This window comes from Callionymus lyra, chromosome 13 (assembly GCF_982586985.1).
Source record: "Callionymus lyra chromosome 13, fCalLyr1.hap1.1, whole genome shotgun sequence".
NCBI lineage: Eukaryota > Metazoa > Chordata > Actinopteri > Syngnathiformes > Callionymidae > Callionymus > Callionymus lyra.
The window spans coordinates 9,018,491-9,039,605 of record NC_141830.1 but is presented as its reverse complement, the minus strand read 5'-3'; the positions used below and the strand labels follow the sequence as shown (position 1 = coordinate 9,039,605).

At 36.9% G+C, this 21,115-nt stretch overlaps 1 long non-coding RNA gene across 1 annotated transcript; it reads right to left on the bottom strand.

Moving 5' to 3' along the window:
• Nucleotides 1-7,649: 7,649 nt before the first annotated feature.
• On the bottom strand, nucleotides 7,650-8,325 carry LOC148067264 (uncharacterized). The gene is made up of 3 exons (XR_015713205.1): nucleotides 8,184-8,325; nucleotides 7,953-8,087; nucleotides 7,650-7,790 (listed from the first exon to the last, which is right to left on the bottom strand). It is a non-coding gene; the product is annotated as an uncharacterized LOC148067264 (long non-coding RNA).
• Nucleotides 8,326-21,115: the final 12,790 nt, after the last annotated feature.

The following is a 21,115-nucleotide window of genomic DNA, read 5'->3' as shown; positions in this document are numbered from 1 at the left end:
TAATTATAATGATTCATTCTTTTCTTTTCTTTTCTTCTCCTTTGTTAGATATAGAACTCCACTAAAATTTGTAACCTTATTTTCCATTATTAACCAATTCAATTTAATTTAATTTTAAGTGTCTTATCGTTACAACCAATTTATTATCTTTATTTTAAAGTTCCCCAAAGAACTGTTAAACTCTAGTATTTCAAATTGGTATTTATTTTAGGTTTATTCAGGTTCATTTTGTCATCATGTTGTGGATGAAGACTAGTAATTTTCAATGCTTATGTAATTCAATTCCTTCAATAAATTACACTTGCTAGTCCATATTTTAATTTAGAACTCAACTTGTTTATTTTCCATCAATCTCTTGCTCTAGTTCTTATTTTTTGATCAACTTAGATTAAAGGTAGATTTACCCTGAACAAAGTTAATTTAAAGATTGATATGATTCTGTAGTTTCTAAATAGATTATTTACTATTTTCTTTCCTGAAGGCATCATTTATTAATTAATTAATTTATTCTTACATTTTCCAGAGTCAATTTCTTTTCCCTGCTTTATATTTTTTGTTAATGTTTATAGTTGCCTTAGAATGTTAGAAGCAGCTTTAGAAACATATTTCCATTTCTTATTGAACTTTTTCAATTAATCAATTTCAATTTTTAATTCCAAGTTTCACTTTTCATATTGTCTATTGTATTATTGGCTGCTATTGATGTAGATAAAAGTATTCTATTTTAATTTATTTAAAAAATACATCTTCTTAAATTGATTAATGATTAATTCTGAGAAATATGTTTAATCATAACAATATGTTTTCTGTTCTTTGAAACTTCCTCAATGTTTGGACATTTTCCAGCCCATTTGATTGTCCTTTTAAATATATAATACCAATATGTTCCTTCTTTTAGCTTTAAGTAAAAGGAAGTAAAGGAGATCTTTTGATATATTTAAGTCTGCAGTGGACAGTGGCTTCTTATGTCTCCCTCACTGAAGGGCTTCTCAACACCACCTCTGACAGGATAAGATCAGAAGTTATGAGAAGGTCAGTTATGAATCTATTCAGGTGGTGATGAGGATATTGTGTTTGTGTCATGAGTTGTGTATTCACAACTTTGATCTGTGGATGTCTGTTAAAGTTTGTCATGTGTTTTATTTGAATAAACCTTGAAGTTAGCAGTGAGTTCAAATTATCAGTATGTTTTGACTTCATGGTGAAGAGGGAAACAGAGGCGGGTGTTTGAGAGAATTCTTTCATTCTCTCACACACAGGGAGCAGGTTGTAGCAGAGACACTTTTTTATCTTATTCAATTTAAAATTTAAGTCATGTGTTTGTTTGTTTGTCTCTGAGATCACTGTGTTATTTGTAATATTCATGTGAATGTCTGAGATTGTTGTGTGAGTTCAAATATGTTTTATGAATGTAATAGTTAATTTGATCAGGTGTCAGTCAGACCTCTTTGATTATTTACCCACAACAGAATTACAGTATCTATTCTAGATTACTATTTTGCTTATCTTAACTAGTTTTCTTTAATTAATATTCACTTCAATGAGATTTCCTCTTGGTCTATAGGTGTTTGGTTTATGCAACTAGAGAGAAGAATGCCATATTTATTTTTCTCAGTGTTTCTTTTAATGTATCTCTTAATCTATTATTTTTTCTTTGACCATTCCTCCTACAGTATTTTAGTCTCTATTTTTACCATTTTCGTCTAATTCCAAAAGAACAATATCATACATTTCACTCACATCAAGATGGAGTGGTTTAGTATAGTATAGTCTAGTCTCTATAGTATATTCTTTATTGTCTAGTCTCTATAGTCTAGTTTCTGGAGGTGACAAGTGAGCAGCTCTAGACAGAGTCACTTTTAATTAGTTAAAAATAAAATTCTGCATCAGTTGACCACACAAGTTTTTTTTATTTATTTTTTATTGCCTTATGGCTGCTTTTATCGTAGCTCTGAGTGGAGTAATCAGAGTATGTTATTCTGGGATTAACTGTTTACTGTTACAATTTAAGATATCATGTCTCTAACAGTTTAGCTTTGTCTAATTTTTTCGTCAAATAACGAACAACTTTGCATTTCTTAATCATGTGTCTCAGGGCAACCACAGCAGGAGCAACATGAGGGACAGAAGTGTCAGAGAGAGCATAGAGAACACCTTGTTTGTTTGTTAGTTCAGCAGCCTCACCATCAGGACCACAAAAATGTCACGCAGACAAGAGTCAAGTTCATGTTTGCGACCAGATCGTGCCATTTGTCTTCATCATCACGTTCGTCATCATCCAGCGGTTGATTGCATTGCAGCGGCTCACAGGACAAGTCTGCCAAGCAGCAGTTCTTATCAGCAAGAGATAGTGTCCAAAGACACACACACATGCGGACTCAGCTGAGTCACAGAAAGTCAGAGATCTCACACATATGAATGCCAATTTTTACAAGTACCGCAGCGAGAAAAAAATATTCAAAAGATACAAACATACAGACACAGACAATTTTAACAGAACAATATGTCATGACAATACGACGACAACAGTATTTTACCAAAACAGGCCAGAGAGACACACTATGCTACGTGGAACGAGACTCTTGACCAGCCTGTCGTGTCTAAAGTGTCGAAATCAGATTGGAGAGCCTCTCGATCCATAATCAGTTTCAAAACACCCTGGATAGGAGACCGCTCAACTCATCCATTCTATTTCAACCCCCGTCGAACTAACTCTAAACTAATCATCAATGAGACTTTATCCATCACCGTGATTGTTCGGAAAAATTAACTAGCCCTAACTATACTGCCAAATACCTGTGGAGCCCCTCGACACAGAAACACAATGAGATCTAACTGGCCTACACACCGGCTGGCAGAGTCTTCAGACCAGGATATTGGGAGAGACCCCTCAAATCCCACACATCCCCAAATTAATGATAGCTACTTGGCTTACTGAAAAAGTACGTCTACTATAATCACCCATTGGCCAAGCATCCTAACTAGTTTAGGAATCTGGAAAAACGTCAGATGCCCCGTAGAGGGAACCGGTTATATTCCACCCCTACTCAGAATTCCCAAGGGTTACCAGGTCGTGTAACCGTCTCCTCTGCCTATCAATTCAACTTAAATTCTAATCAACGTTTTTTTCCTTTTTTCAACGATGCTTCTTCTTCCCGGGACACGATAATGTCGTCTACACTTAAAACAACAACAAACAGCAACAGACAATGCAATGCCCCAAAAACGAGCATCAGCTTTAAGAAAGCACTATTAAAAAATATAATCTAAATTTGTGACAGAACCAGAGACTTACGTTTATTCGTCCAGGCAACCAAAACTAAAAAATATCTAATCTTTCCTAACTTACAATATAAATAAAATAAATAAAATAAAATAAAATAAAATCTATGTAAAAAATAAGATAAAATCTTTCTCACCTGATTTTTGAAGTAAGGTATAGTGGCGCGCCTGGTTGCCTGGAGAACAATCAGCTCAGAGTTCGTCTCGGAATCAAAAAGGCCTTCGAACCATCAGTCCACGCCAAGGGTCACGTGCACCAAGTTGTTAGGGGTTTTTGTGTTCCGATGAAGCGACCCCTCCCCAGCCTCGTACGTGGTGATGGAATGAAGGACAGACACATGGATGAGTTTAAGAAAAATGCTCGTTTAGTGAATTATGCAAAAGTCAGAGACAAACTTACGTGAACACGGGCGCTAGCAAGCAGAGAGATCTATCGCAGACGTCTTCGAATGCCAGAACGCAAAGATCAGACAAAATGGTGGATCTTTATAGTAGAATATTCAGGTTAACGCCTCTAGTCAAATGTGAATGTAGGATTGGTCAGTAAGTGTAAACATTTGATTCTAAGATGGCCGGTCGCACGTGATCGTAGTGGAAATTTACCAAAAGTTGTTGTTTTCAAGAATCTGTTCCCAGCGACTTGTGTCCTTCAGAGTGAATTCTCAGACAGGTGTCCAGACTTCCTGGAATCTGGGATTGTTTAATCTTTCTGTGTGTGTGAGGCTTTGTGACCTCGGCCTTTGAGTTGTGAACCTGAGTTTAGTTTAAGTGAATGCAATGCAAGAATAGGATTATTTAATATGAATTAAACATGTAAGATTATCAGTTAATCAAGTGACTATTTGAAATGTGTGTTAAATCTAGGTGATTGATTACAATAAAGTTGTCATTTCCTTACAGGTGGAAATATATAAATATATAATATATTTGTTTTGTGTACGTGTCTGTCTTAATAATTCTTAATAACCTCACATAATCTCATGTACATATTTAACAAATATTAAACGATTAATTTTTTGATATAGTACTGATGATGATAATGTGCTTGTATTGGTTTACTAGCATAATTAACAATACTAATATCTTTTTTTTAAACTTCTCCTAAAGTCAATGTTTTTTCCCAGCTGTCATTGAACGCTTCTCGGGCAGCAGCTTCCTGGATGGAAGACAAACACTCGAGTTCTTTCTTTTTTTTTAAACAGCAGGAAGAACATGGCAGTACATGTTCTGGTTCGACTGTATTGTCGAAGCATGTGTGTTCAGAGAAAATAATTAATTAACATGGTAGAAATCTACATTTGTTTTAAACAATCGATAGATATGGCGCAGAATACATGAAGAACAAATATGACCCATTTCTATTCTTACATTTCAAACCTGCGACCATTTCAGATACAGGCCTGGTGGAGAGGCTGCATGTCCCGCAGAGGTTTGGGCAACAAGGCGGACAAAAAGAAAGGCAAGAAAGGCAAAGGTGATGGAAAGAAAAAGAAGAAATAAATGTGTTTGTATTTCCTCTCCTCACATCTTTCCTCATTTTTGTAGAAGGCAGTAACAAAGCATGACAACAATAGATGATTTCATATATTTTTTATTTCAATACGTTTGACGACAATTATTGAATAATCAAGGCAGTCTTTCTGCGGCACCTAATACATCCATTCTTAGTCTTTCATAAGCATCTGAGTATTCTAATGTTTAAAATAACATTTAATATGATACTGGAATGAATGAGCCCCGGAGGCTGAACAGTTAAGTCAATTGTTTGCTATAAATCAAACAATGTCTTAGTGAAAACAGCCATTGAAACTCCTGATGATAAGGTTCCAGGGTTGAGTCAGTGCTCGGGTGACTTAGGTCAGTCTGTCAAACTGAGCCTGAGAAACCTGGGTGTTCTATTGGACAAAGACATGTCTCTTGTTCAACACTGCAGAAAACTGACCAAAAACTGTTTCCTTCAACTGACAAAAAATTCTAAACTCAGGAAAATGATGTCACAACATTTACAGAGTATTTCAACAGTTTGTATTCATGTCTAAACAAGAAGGATCTGTCTCGCCTGCAGTTAATACAAAACTCTGCAGTGAGAATTCTAACCCGCTCTAGTAGAAGAACTCACATTTCTCCGATCCTTAAAACTCTTCACTGGCTGCCAGTTTCTTTCAGGATCAAATTAAAAATTCTGGTTCTTACTTTCAGATCTATTCATGGTCAGACCTTCCATCAGTGATCTGATCCAGACTTACACCCCAGCTCGGGCTCTGAGGTCTGTGGATCAGAATCTACTGATGGTTCCTGAACACGGTTCAGGACCAGAGGAGAGAAATCCTTCCAGTCTGTTCCTCCTAAGCTTTGGAACGATCTTCATCTCCCTCTGTGTTTGATGATCTACTGACTCCTTCAAGAAACATATTAAGATATTCTTATTTGTTCAGGCTTTTCCTTGATTTTTCTGGAACTCCTGTGTTGTTCTCAGTGTTATCTTGATCTTTAAAGTATATATTTTATTGAGTATAGTTTTGATTGTTTAAGCGCTTTGTGACCCTGGTCTGGAAAAGTGCTCTATAAATAAAAATTACTTACTTACTTACATGCCACTACAGTCATTAAGGGAGTTTTCTAAGTTTTCTTACAAAGAAACTACATAAATGACACCAACAATAATTGTTCATTCCTCCGAGATTCTAACATTCATGGCGTCACCTGGACTGTCGAACACTTTGGTTGAATGGTAACATTTGGAAGTGAAACATGATTTAGGATCATATCATCCACAACACTGAACCCTAGACTGGTCGTGACACAAGATAACAGACAACAGGTTCACTCTGTGTACAAGCAGCCATTCGGGATTTGAACTCTTTAGACATACTGTGCATACTCTGACAAATTGTCACAGATAACTAGGTATAATATTATTGATCCAAGTTATTTTGGAGAATTAAGTGATTATTAATCCACAAATATTCAATATAAACAAATAAACCCTTCACACTCACAATTCCTGCAAGTACTAGAGGTTCATTAACTGATGTAATCATTATAGTAATGATATAAGAATATTTCACATCTGCATTAAACAATAGCAGTTGTTTCCATAGGAGTACTTCACATCTGTATTCAACAATAGCATCTGTTTCCATTGGAGTACCTCACATCTGTATTCAACAATAGCATCTGTTTCCATAGGAGTACTTCACATCTGTATTTAACAATAGCAGCTGTTTCCATAGGAGTACTTCACATCTGTATTTAACAATAGCAGCTGTTTCCATAGGAGTACTTCACATCTGTATTTAACAATAGCAGTTGTTTCCATAGGAGTACTTCACATCTGTATTCAACAATAGCATCTGTTTCCATAGGAGTACTTCACATCTGTATTTAACAATAGCAGCTGTTTCCATAGGAGTACTTCACATCTGTATTTAACAATAGCAGCTGTTTCCATGGGGGTACTTCACATCTGTATTTAACAATAGCAGCTGTTTCCATAGGAGTACTTCACATCTGTATTTAACAATAGCAGCTGTTTCCATAGGAGTACTTCACATCTGCATTAAACAATAGCAGTTGTTTCCATAGGAGTACTTCACATCTGTATTCAACAATAGCATCTGTTTCCATTGGAGTACTTCACATCTGTATTCAACAATAGCAGCTGTTTCCATAGGAGTACTTCACATCTGTATTAAACAATAGCAGTTGTTTCCATAGGAGTACTTCACATCTGCATTAAACAATAGCAGTTGTTTCCATAGGAGTACTTCACATCTGCATTAAACAATAGCAGCTGTTTCCATAGGAGTACTTCACATCTGCATTAAACAATAGCAGTTGTTTCCATAGGAGTACTTCACATCTGTATTAAACAATAGCAGTTGTTTCCATAGGAGTACTTCACATCTGCATTAAACAATAGCAGCTGTTTCCATAGGAGTACTTCACATCTGTATTAAACAATAGCAGTTGTTTCCATAGGAGTACTTCACATCTGCATTAAACAATAGCAGTTGTTTCCATAGGAGTACTTCACATCTGTATTAAACAATAGCAGTTGTTTCCATAGGAGTACTTCACATCTGCATTAAACAATAGCAGCTGTTTCCATAGGAGTACTTCACATCTGCATTAAACAATAGCAGTTGTTTCCATAGGAGTACTTCACATCTGTATTCAACAATAGCATCTGTTTCCATTGGAGTACTTCACATCTGTATTCAACAATAGCATCTGTTTCCATAGGAGTACTTCACATCTGTATTCAACAATAGCAGTTGTTTCCATAGGAGTACTTCACATCTGTATTTAACAATAGCAGCTGTTTCCATAGGAGTACTTCACATCTGTATTAAATAAAAGCAGCTGTTTCCATAGGAATACTTCACATCTGCACATTCAGTCTTGTTTTTCGACGTTTGAGTCGAGATCCACCGTCATGACGTTGTGATCCCCAAACATGGCGTAGTTTAACTCTGAGTTTTCGATGTGATAGCTTCTACTTTCACCTATGAGTGGAATGAAGACGATTATTATCGTGCACATTTAATCAGCCATTCTTAAACTACAAAAAACACAAAAAAAACACTTTCAATAACTCTATAACAGATTTCAAGATGAGAATGGTTGACTGAAATACTGTGATTCATTCAACGATCTACACGACTCACCTCCGCTCTCGGATTGCATTTGGAGAAGTTCTGATCCCGTACAAGAACACTTCTGGTTCTGGAAGCTGCAGTTGTTGAGGGTGGAGTCGCTGATGTTGATGATGGTCACAACTTGGATAATCTGTGGTTGTTTAGCTTTTTTTTTTTTTTTAAAAAGACGTTTTTAATAAGAGAAGCATTAAAATATGGAAACAACATTTCTATCCGATAAACAGGTTTGTTTAAATCTACCTTGGATGTGTGGGACATCTTCACACTGCTCGCTGGTCGATGGAAGGCAGAAAACCGCACCAACCATATCAAGACAGTGATTTGCCATGACCTTCATCCCCTGCAGGACTCTCTTCACCTGGGCTGATCCACAAGTCTCCACCTGGAATAAAGTTGTTTATAGTCTTCAGGTACTTTTTCAAATGTGATTCACCAGGGCCAGATTTTCTTGAAGCATAGTAATACTTAGGGGTACGATTGGCTACAATCATGACACAGAGGCAACTTTCCGATATGTAGTTATACTGTAGTAACAAGGATGTATTTGTAGTATTGTTGAGTGTTGCAGAATTTACAGACCACATGACTCTTGACGAAGTCGTAACTGCTTTAATTTATTTTGAAACCAGAAATTGTCCATCAGCTTTCAAAACTGCTGGAGTCGACTGTATCCTCTCGTCCTCAGTCGTCACAGGGGATTTTAATTTTATTTTAGCTGCGGAGGACAGAATGACTGCTTCTATCTAGCGGCCAGAAACTGTGACCAACCCGTGAATAGTTGCATGTTAATAGTAAAAAAAATATTAAAATAAATGTTTTATTTTATACACAACCATAATAGCTTTGAAAAAAAATTAATGCAATTTAAATCAATACAGTAAGTTGTAAAGCGATACTGTAATGTTGAACCATTATTTTAATATATTGCTTAGGTTTTTGGTTTTCGTATTTCAATGTCAATAAAGGTCATCCTGTGCCTTACATCTTCAGGAAGGGAACTGGAGCAGTGCAGGTCTAGAACCTTGGTATGAAACAACAGAGAAACGTATACAATTCTTGATGGTTAGGGCTTCAATACTCAGTTCATGTGTCCTCGCTCGGCACAAGAACTTGTTTTTGCGTCGGGGAATCCCTGCTGCTGTCCGATCTACGTCACACCCTCTCCTCGCCATGTCACGTGACCATTTACAATCATGTGAAAGTCAAACTTTCAATTTGTTGACGAGGCTTCGTGTAAAAAAAAAAAAAAGAAGTTCCACCGTGTGGATTGTACATGTTGACTCGTGGGCGACTATAGTAAATACTATTTTTTTTTTTTTAAGTAATTCAAATTAAATGAGCCAAGTCTACAGAGCAGGAGCAATCTCAAAAGATGTCTGTCTGAAAATGTCGTTACCAAGTTTCGGGAAATAATTCCCTCTGTGCTCAGTAAAACGCCTAGCCTCAGTGTGTCAAGAAACTCTACCCATAGTCACCCCGACATTGATAACTTTGTGGGCAGTTTTACAGACTCGTTGCACAATACGCTTGACTTAATCGCACCACTAACTAAAAAGACTGTTAACAGAAGTAGTCTTGCTCCCTGGAATACTCAGGAAACACGTAAATTAAAACAGGATTCTAGACGACTAGAGAAGAAATGGCGTTCATCAAAACATAATGAATTCTACCAGGACTGGCAGGATAAGTTAAAAATATTCAAGGCATCTCTTCGGAAAGCCAGAGCCAGCTACTACTCATCACTTATAGAAGCAAATAAGAATAACCCCAAGTTCTTATTCAGTACTGTAGCCAGGCTGACACGGAGCCATCAGTCCATTGAGCAGTCCATCCCTTCTCATCTTAGTAGCAATGACTTTATGAACTTTTTTAATGAAAAAATTGTAACTATTAGAGGAAAGATTCAAGACCTCCTAGATTCGTCTAATACAACCAGTGCAGCCTCACCGGTCACAGACACTATGACTGATACATACTTTGACTCCTTTCTACCAGTGAGTCCTCGACAGCTGTCCCAGGTTGTTTCCTCCTCAAAGTCCACAACATGTCTTCTCGATCCTATTCCCACATGGCTACTTAAAGAACTGTTCCCCTTACTTAGCACTTTCATACTTGACATTATTAACTTGTCAATAACATCCGGCTATGTGCCTCAGAGTTTTAAAGTTGCAGTAATTAAACCTCTGCTTAAAAAACCCTCTCTCGATCCAGAGGTCCTCACTAACTACAGGCCTATCTCTAATCTAGTATTCATTTCAAAACTTCTGGAGAAAGTGGTAACGAGTCAGCTCTGTGATTATCTCCAGGACAATGATCAATTTTAGGTGTTTCAGTCTGGTTTTAGGGAACACCACAGCACAGAGACCGCCCTGGTAAAAGTAAGTAACGACCTACTGATGGCCTCTGATCAGGGCCATGTTTCAGTTCTTGTTCTTCTAGATCTCAGTGCTGCATTTGACACTGTCGACCACCAAATCCTTCTACAGAGGCTAGAAAACCATTTAGGCATTCGTGGAACTGCTCTTAACTGGTTTAAATCTTACCTGTCGGATAGAACGCACTATGTACATGTCAACCACCTCTCATCGACACACACTAAGGTCAGCTATGGTGTCCCACAAGGTTCTGTTCTTGGTACAATACTATTCACAATCTATATGCTCCCACTAGGGGACTTGATTAGAAGACACTCTATACATTTTCACTGTTATGCTGATGACACCCAACTCTACTTGTCCATGAAGCCAGATGAAAGAAATCAGCTAACACAATTACAGTCCTGTATCACAGATATCAAGTCATGGATGACCAAAAACTTCCTCCTACTGAACTCGGAAAAGACTGAGGTTTTACTAGTTGGTCTGCAACATCTCAGACAATCATTAACTAATGATCTAGCTTTACAAAATGGACTTGCTCCTGCTACTAGCACCACTGTAAAGAATCTGGGTGTATGCTTTGACGAGGACTTATCATTTAACTCACACATAAAACAAATCTCACGGACTGCTTACTTCCACCTTCGTAACATTTCAAAAATTAGGCACTTCCTTCCTTTAGATGCTGCTGAGAAGCTCATCCATGCTTTTGTTACCTCCAGGCTGGACTATTGTAACTCTCTTCTGTCAGGATGTTCTAAAAAGTCTCTCAGAACTCTTCAGCTCATTCAGAACTCTGCAGCTCGTGTCCTGACTAAGACTAAGAGGCGCGAACACATTTCCCCTGCAAGAATAGGATTATTTAATATGAATTAAATATGTAAGATTATCAGTTAATCAAGTGACTATTTGAAATGTGTGTTAAATCTAGGTGATTGATTACAGTAAAGTTGTAATTTCCTTACAGGTGGAAATATGATTTGTTTTGTGTACGTGTCTGTCTTAATAATTCTTAATAACCTCACATAATCTCATGTACATATTTAACAAAGATTATTTTTTTGATATAGTACTGATGATGATAATGTGCTTGTATTGGTTTACTAGCATAATTAACAATACTAATATCTTTTTTTTAAACTTCTCCTAAAGTCAATGTTTTTTCCCAGCTGTCATTGAACGCATCTCGGGCAGCAGCTTCCTGGATGGAAGACAAACACTCGAGTTCTTTCTTTTTTTTTAAACAGCAGGAAGAACATGGCAGTACATGTTCTGGTTCGACTGTATTGTCGAAGCATGTGTGTTCAGAGAAAATAATTAATTAACATGGTAGAAATCTACATTTGTTTTAAACAATCGTTAGATATGGCGCAGAATACATGAAGAACAAATATGACCCATTTCTATTCTTACATTTCAAACCTGCGACCATTTCAGATCCAGGCCTGGTGGAGAGGCTGCATGTCCCGCAGAGGTTTGGGCAACAAGGCGGAAAAAAAGAAAGGCAAGAAAGGCAAAGGTGATGGAAAGAAAAAGAAGAAATAAATGTGTTTGTATTTCCTCTCCTCACATCTTTCCTCATTTTTGTAGAAGGCAGTAACAAAGCATGACAACAATAGATGATTTCATATATTTTTTATTTCAATACGTTTGACGACAATTATTGAATAATCAAGGCAGTCTTTCCGCGGCACCTAATACATCCATTCTTAGTCTTTCATAAGCATCTGCTTGTGAGTATTCTAATGTTTAAAATAACATTTAATATGATACTGGAATGAATGAGTCCCGGAGGCTGAACAGTTAAGTCAATTGTTTGCTAGAAATCAAACAATGGCTGAGTGAAAACAGCCATTGAAACTCCTGATGATAAGGTTCCAGGGCTGAGTCAGTACTCGGGTGACTTAGGTCAGTCTGTCAAACTGAGCCTGAGAAACCTGGGTGTTCTATTGGACAAAGACATGTCTCTTGTTCAACACTGCAGAAAACTGACCAAAAACTGTTTCCTTCAACTGACAAAAAATTCTAAACTCAGGAAAATGATGTCACAACATTTACAGAGTATTTCAACAGTTTGTATTCATGTCTAAATAAGAAGGATCTGTCTCGCCTGCAGTTAATACAAAACTCTGCAGTGAGAATTCTGACCCGCTCTAGTAGAAGAACTCACATTTCTCCGATCCTTAAAACTCTTCACTGGCTGCCAGTTTCTTTCAGGATCAAATTAAAAATTCTGGTTCTTACTTTCAGATCTATTCATGGTCAGACCTTCCATCAGTGATCTGATCCAGACTTACACCCCAGCTCGGGCTCTGAGGTCTGTGGATCATAATCTACTGATGGTTCCTGAACACGGTTCAGGACCAGAGGAGAGAAATCCTTCCAGACTGTTGCTCCTAAGCTTTGGAACGATCTTCATCTCCCTCTGTGTTTGATGATCTACTGACTCCTTCAAGAAACATATTAAGACATTCTTATTTGTTCAGGCTTTTCCTTGATTTTTCTGGAACTCCTGTGTTGTTCTCAGTGTTATCTTGATCTTTAAAGTATATATTTTATTGAGTATAGTTTTGATTGTTTAAGCGATTGTGACCCTGGTCTGGAAAAGTGCTCTATAAATATAAATTACTTTCTAACTTACATGCCACTACAGTCATTAAGGGAGTTTTCTAAGTTTTCTTACAAAGAAACTACATAAATGACACCAACAATAATTGTTCATTCCTCCGAGATTCTAACATTCATGGCGTCACCTGGACTGTTGAACACTTTGGTTGAATGGTAACATTTGGAAGTGAAACATGATTTAGGATAATATCATCCACAACACTGAACCCTAGACTGGTCATGACACAAGATAACAGACAACAGGTTCACTCTGTGTACAAGCAGCCATTCGGGATTTGAACTCTTTAGACATACTGTGCATACTCTGACAAATTGTCACAGATAACTAGGTATAATATTATTGATCCAAGTTATTTTGGAGAATTAAGTGATTATTAATCCACAAATATTCAATATAAACAAATAAACCCTTCACACTCACAATTCCTGCAAGTACTAGAGGTTCATTAACTGATGTAATCATTATAGTAATGATATAAGAATATTTCACATCTGCATTAAACAATAGCAGCTGTTTCCATAGGAGTACTTCACATCTGTATTCAACAATAGCATCTGTTTCCATAGGAGTACTTCACATCTGTATTTAACAATAGCATCTGTTTCCATAGGAGTACTTCACATCTGCATTAAACAATAGCAGTTGTTTCCATAGGAGTACTTCACATCTGTATTCAACAATAGCATCTGTTTCCATAGGAGTACTTCACATCTGTATTCAACAATAGCAGTTGTTTCCATAGGAGTACTTCACATCTGTATTTAACAATAGCAGCTGTTTCCATAGGAGTACTTCACATCTGTATTCAACAATAGCAGTTGTTTCCATAGGAGTACTTCACATCTGTATTTAACAATAGCATCTGTTTCCATTGGAGTACTTCACATCTGTATTTAACAATAGCATCTGTTTCCATAGGAGTACTTCACATCTGCATTAAACAATAGCAGTTGTTTCCATAGGAGTACTTCACATCTGTATTCAACAATAGCATCTGTTTCCATTGGAGTACTTCACATCTGTATTCAACAATAGCATCTGTTTCCATAGGAGTACTTCACATCTGTATTCAACAATAGCAGCTGTTTCCATAGGAGTACTTCACATCTGTATTTAACAATAGCATCTGTTTCCATAGGAGTACTTCACATCTGTATTTAACAATAGCAGCTGTTTCCATAGGAGTACTTCACATCTGTATTTAACAATAGCAGCTGTTTCCATAGGAGTACTTCACATCTGCATTGAACAATAGCAGTTGTTTCCATAGGAGTACTTCACATCTGTATTCAACAATAGCATCTGTTTCCATTGGAGTACTTCACATCTGTATTTAACAATAGCAGCTGTTTCCATAGGAGTACTTCACATCTGTATTCAACAATAGCAGCTGTTTCCATAGGAGTACTTCACATCTGTATTTAACAATAGCAGCTGTTTCCATAATGGTACTTCACATCTGTATTTAACAATAGCAGCTGTTTCCATAGGAGTACTTCACATCTGTATTCAACAATAGCAGCTGTTTCCATAGGAGTACTTCAAATCTGTATTTAACAATAGCAGCTGTTTCCATAGGAGTACTTCACATCTGCATTAAATAAAAGCAGCTGTTTCTTTAGGAGTACTTCACATCTGTATTTAACAATAGCATCTGTTTCCATAGGAGTACTTCACATTTGTATTTAACAATAGCATCTGTTTCCATAGGAGTACTTCACATCTGTATTTAACAATAGCAGCTGTTTCCATAGGAGTACTTCACATCTGTATTTAACAATAGCAGCTGTTTCCATAGGAATACTTCACATCTGCATTAAATAAAAGCAGCTGTTTCCTTAGGAGTACTTCACATCTGTATTAAATAAAAGCAGCTGTTTCCATAGGAATACTTCACATCTGCACATTCAGTCTTGTTTTTCGACGTTTGAGTCGAGATCCACCGTCATGACGTTGTGATCCCCAAACATGGCGTAGTTTAACTCTGAGTTTTCGATGTGATAGCTTCTACTTTCACCTATGAGTGGAATGAAGAAGATTATTATCGTGCACATTTAATCAGCCATTCATAAACTACAAAAAACACAAAAAAAACACTTTCAATAACTCTATAACAGATTTCAAGATGAGAATGGTTGACTGAAATACTGTGATTCATTCAATGATCGACACGACTCACCTCCGCTCTCGGATTGTATTTGGAGAAGTTCTGATCCGGTACAAGAACACTTCTGGTTCTGGAACCTGCAGTTGTTGAGGGTGGAGTCGCTGATGTTGATGATGTTCACTTGGATAATCTGTGGTTGTTTAGCTTTTTTTTTTTTTTAAATTTTTTTAATAAGAGAAGAATTAAAATATGGAAACAACATTTCTATCCGATAAACAGGTTTGTTTTAATCTACCTTGGATGTGTGGGACATCTTCACACTGCTCGCTGGTCGGTGGAAGGCAGAAAACCGCACCAACCATATCAAGACAGTGATTTGCCATGACCTTCATCCTCTGCAGGACTCTCTTCACCTGGGCTGATCCACAAGTCTCCACCTGGAATAAAGTTGTTTATAGTCTTCAGGTACTTTTTCAAATGTGATTCACCAGGGCCAGATTTTCTTGAAGCATAGTAATACTTAGGGGTACGATTGGCTACAATCATGACACAGAGGCAACTTTCCGATATGTAGTGATACTGTAGTAACAAGGATGTATTTGTAGTATTGTCGAGTGTTGCAGAATTTACAGACCACATGACTCTTGACAAAGTCGTAACTGCTTTAATTTATTTTGAAACCAGAAATTGTCCATCAGCTTTCAAACTTACTTGTCCATGAAGCCAGATGAAAGAAATCAGCTAACACAATTACAGTCCTGTATCACAGATATCAAGTCATGGATTACCAAAAACTTCCTCCTACTGAACTCGGAAAAGACCGAGGTTTTACTAGTTGGTCCGCAACATCTCAGACAATCATTAACTAATGATCTAGCTTTACAAAATGGACTTGCTCCTGCTACTAGCACCACTGTAAAGAATCTGGGTGTATGCTTTGACGAGGACTTATCATTTAACTCACACATAAAACAAATCTCACGGACTGCTTACTTCCACCTTCGTAACATTTCAAAAATTAGGCACTTCCTTCCTTTAGATGCTGCTGAGAAGCTCATCCATGCTTTTGTTACCTCCAGGCTGGACTATTGTAACTCTCTTCTGTCAGGATGTTCTAAAAAGTCTCTCAGAACTCTTCAGCTCATTCAGAACTCTGCAGCTCGTGTCCTGACTAAGACTAAGAGGCGCGAACACATTTCCCCTGCAAGAATAGGATTATTTAATATGAATTAAATATGTAAGATTATCAGTTAATCAAGTGACTATTTGAAATGTGTGTTAAATCTAGGTGATTGATTACAGTAAAGTTGTAATTTCCTTACAGGTGGAAATATGATTTGTTTTGTGTACGTGTCTGTCTTAATAATTCTTAATAACCTCACATAATCTCATGTACATATTTAACAAATATTAAACGATTAATTTTTTGATATAGTACTGATGATGATAATGTGCTTGTATTGGTTTACTAGCATAATTAACAATACTAATATCTTTTTTTTAAACTTCTCCTAAAGTCAATGTTTTTTCCCAGCTGTCATTGAACGCATCTCGGGCAGCAGCTTCCTGGATGGAAGACAAACACTCGAGTTCTTTCTTTTTTTTTAAACAGCAGGAAGAACATGGCAGTACATGTTCTGGTTCGACTGTATTGTCGAAGCATGTGTGTTCAGAGAAAATAATTAATTAACATGGTAGAAATCTACATTTGTTTTAAACAATCGTTAGATATGGCGCAGAATACATGAAGAACAAATATGACCCATTTCTATTCTTACATTTCAAACCTGCGACCATTTCAGATCCAGGCCTGGTGGAGAGGCTGCATGTCCCGCAGAGGTTTGGGCAACAAGGCGGAAAAAAAGAAAGGCAAGAAAGGCAAAGGTGATGGAAAGAAAAAGAAGAAATAAATGTGTTTGTATTTCCTCTCCTCACATCTTTCCTCATTTTTGTAGAAGGCAGTAACAAAGCATGACAACAATAGATGATTTCATATATTTTTTATTTCAATACGTTTGACGACAATTATTGAATAATCAAGGCAGTCTTTCCGCGGCACCTAATGCATCCATTCTTAGTCTTTCATAAGCATCTGCTTGTGAGTATTCTAATGTTTAAAATAACATTTAATATGATACTGGAATGAATGAGTCCCGGAGGCTGAACAGTTAAGTCAATTGTTTGCTAGAAATCAAACAATGGCTGAGTGAAAACAGCCATTGAAACTCCTGATGATAAGGTTCCAGGGCTGAGTCAGTACTCGGGTGACTTAGGTCAGTCTGTCAAACTGAGCCTGAGAAACCTGGGTGTTCTATTGGACAAAGACATGTCTCTTGTTCAACACTGCAGAAAACTGACCAGAAACTGTTTCCTTCAACTGACAAAAAATTCTAAACTCAGGAAAATGATGTCACAACATTTACAGAGTATTTCAACAGTTTGTATTCATGTCTAAACAAGAAGGATCTGTCTCGCCTGCAGTTAATACAAAACTCTGCAGTGAGAATTCTGACCCGCTCTAGTAGAAGAACTCACATTTCTCCGATCCTTAAAACTCTTCACTGGCTGCCAGTTTCTTTCAGGATCAAATTAAAAATTCTGGTTCTTACTTTCAGATCTATTCATGGTCAGACCTTCCATCAGTGATCTGATCCAGACTTACACCCCAGCTCGGGCTCTGAGGTCTGTGGATCAGAATCTACTGATGGTTCCTGAACACGGTTCAGGACCAGAGGAGAGAAATCCTTCCAGACTGTTGCTCCTAAGCTTTGGAACGATCTTCATCTCCCTCTGTGTTTGATGATCTACTGACTCCTTCAAGAAACATATTAAGATATTCTTATTTGTTCAGGCTTTTCCTTGATTTTTCTGGAACTCCTGTGTTGTTCTCAGTGTTATCTTGATCTTTAAAGTATATATTTTATTGAGTATAGTTTTGGTTGTTTAAGCGCTTTGTGACCCTGGTCTGGAAAAGTGCTCTATAAATATAAATTACTTTCTAACTTACATGCCACTACAGTCATTAAGGGAGTTTTCTAAGTTTTCTTACAAAGAAACTACATAAATGACACCAACAATAATTGTTCATTCCTCCGAGATTCTAACATTCATGGCGTCACCTGGACTGTCGAACACTTTGGTTGAATGGTAACATTTGGAAGTGAAACATGATTTAGGATAATATCATCCACAACACTGAACCCTAGACTGGTCATGACACAAGATAACAGACAACAGGTTCACTCTGTGTACAAGCAGCCATTCGGGATTTGAACTCTTTAGACATACTGTGCATACTCTGACAAATTGCCACAGATAACTAGGTATAATATTATTGATCCAAGTTATTTTGGAGAATTAAGTGATTATTAATCCACAAATATTCAATATAAACAATTAAACCCTTCACAGTCACAATTCCTGCAAGTACTAGAGGTTCATTAACTGATGTAATCATTATAGTAATGATATAAGAATATTTCACATCTGCATTAAACAATAGCAGCTGTTTCCATAGGAGTACTTCACATCTGCATTAAACAATAGCAGTTGTTTCCATAGGAGTACTTCACATCTGTATTCAACAATAGCAGTTGTTTCCATAGGAGTACTTCACATCTGCATTAAACAATAGCAGTTGTTTCCATAGGAGTACTTCACATCTGCATTAAACAATAGCAGTTGTTTCCATAGGAGTACTTCACATCTGTATTCAACAATAGCATCTGTTTCCATTGGAGTACTTCACATCTGTATTCAACAATAGCAGTTGTTTCCATAGGAGTACTTCACATCTGCATTAAACAATAGCAGCTGTTTCCATAGGAGTACTCCACATCTGTATTCAACAATAGCAGTTGTTTCCATATGAGTACTTCACATCTGTATTCAACAATAGCAGTTGTTTCCATAGGAGTACTTCACATCTGCATTAAACAATAGCAGTTGTTTCCATAGGAGTACTTCACATCTGTATTCAACAATAGCAGTTGTTTCCATAGGAGTACTTCACATCTGCATTAAACAATAGCAGTTGTTTCCATAGGAGTACTTCACATCTGCATTAAACAATAGCAGTTGTTTCCATAGGAGTACTTCACATCTGTATTCAACAATAGCAGTTGTTTCCATAGGAGTACTTCACATCTGCATTAAACAATAGCAGTTGTTTCCATAGGAGTACTTCACATCTGTATTCAACAATAGCAGTTGTTTCCATAGGAGTACTTCACATCTGCATTAAACAATAGCAGTTGTTTCCATAGGAGTACTTCACATCTGCATTAAACAATAGCAGTTGTTTCCATAGGAGTACTTCACATCTGTATTCAACAATAGCAGTTGTTTCCATAGGAGTACTTCACATCTGCATTAAACAATAGCAGTTGTTTCCATAGGAGTACTTCACATCTGCATTAAACAATAGCAGTTGTTTCCATAGGAGTACTTCACATCTGTATTCAACAATAGCATCTGTTTCCATTGGAGTACTTCACATATGTATTCAACAATAGCAGTTGTTTCCATAGGAGTACTTCACATCTGCATTAAACAATAGCAGTTGTTTCCATAGGAGTACTTCAAATCTGTATTCAACAATAGCAGTTGTTTCCATAGGAGTACTTCACATCTGCATTAAACAATAGCAGTTGTTTCCATAGGAGTACTTCACATCTGTATTCAACAATAGCAGTTGTTTCCATAGGAGTACTTCACATCTGCATTAAACAATAGCAGTTGTTTCCATAGGAGTACTTCACATCTGCATTAAACAATAGCAGTTGTTTCCATAGGAGTACTTCACATCTGTATTCAACAATAGCAGTTGTTTCCATAGGAGTACTTCACATCTGCATTAAACAATAGCAGTTGTTTCCATAGGAGTACTTCACATCTGCATTAAACAATAGCAGTTGTTTCCATAGGAGTACTTCCCATCTGTATTCAACAATAGCATCTGTTTCCATTGGAGTACTTCACATATGTATTCAACAATAGCAGTTGTTTCCATAGGAGTATTTCACATCTGCATTAAACAATAGCAGCTGTTTCCATAGGAGTACTTCACATCTGCATTAAACAATAGCAGTTGTTTCCATAGGAGTACTTCACATCTGTATTTAACAATAGCAGCTGTTTCCATAGGAGTACTTCACATCTGTATTAAACAATAGCAGTTGTTTCCATAGGAGTACTTCACATCTGCATTAAACAATAGCAGCTGTTTCCATAGGAGTACTTCACATCTGCATTAAACAATAGCAGCTGTTTCCATAGGAGTACTTCACATCTGCATTAAACAATAGCAGTTGTTTCCATAGGAGTACTTCACATCTGTATTTAACAATAGCAGCTGTTTCCATAGGAGTACTTCACATCTGTATTAAACAATAGCAGTTGTTTCCATAGGAGTACTTCACATCTGCATTAAACAATAGCAGCTGTTTCCATAGGAGTACTTCACATCTGCATTAAACAATAGCAGCTGTTTCCATAGGAGTACTTCACATCTGCATTAAACAATAGCAGTTGTTTCCATAGGAGTACTTCACATCTGTATTAAATAAAAGCAGCTGTTTCCATAGGAGTACTTCACATCTGCATTAAACAATAGCAGTTGTTTCCATAGGAGTACTTCACATCTGTATTCAACAATAGCAGTTGTTTCCATAGGAGTACTTCACATCTGCATTAAACAATAGCAGTTGTTTCCATAGGAGTACTTCACATCTGCATTAAACAATAGCAGTTGTTTCCATAGGAGTACTTCACATCTGTATTCAACAATAGCATCTGTTTCCATTGGAGTACTTCACATATGTATTCAACAATAGCAGTTGTTTCCATAGGAGTACTTCACATCTGCATTAAACAATAGCAGTTGTTTCCATAGGAGTACTTCAAATCTGTATTCAACAATAGCAGTTGTTTCCATAGGAGTACTTCACATCTGCATTAAACAATAGCAGTTGTTTCCATAGGAGTACTTCACATCTGTATTCAACAATAGCAGTTGTTTCCATAGGAGTACTTCACATCTGCATTAAACAATAGCAGT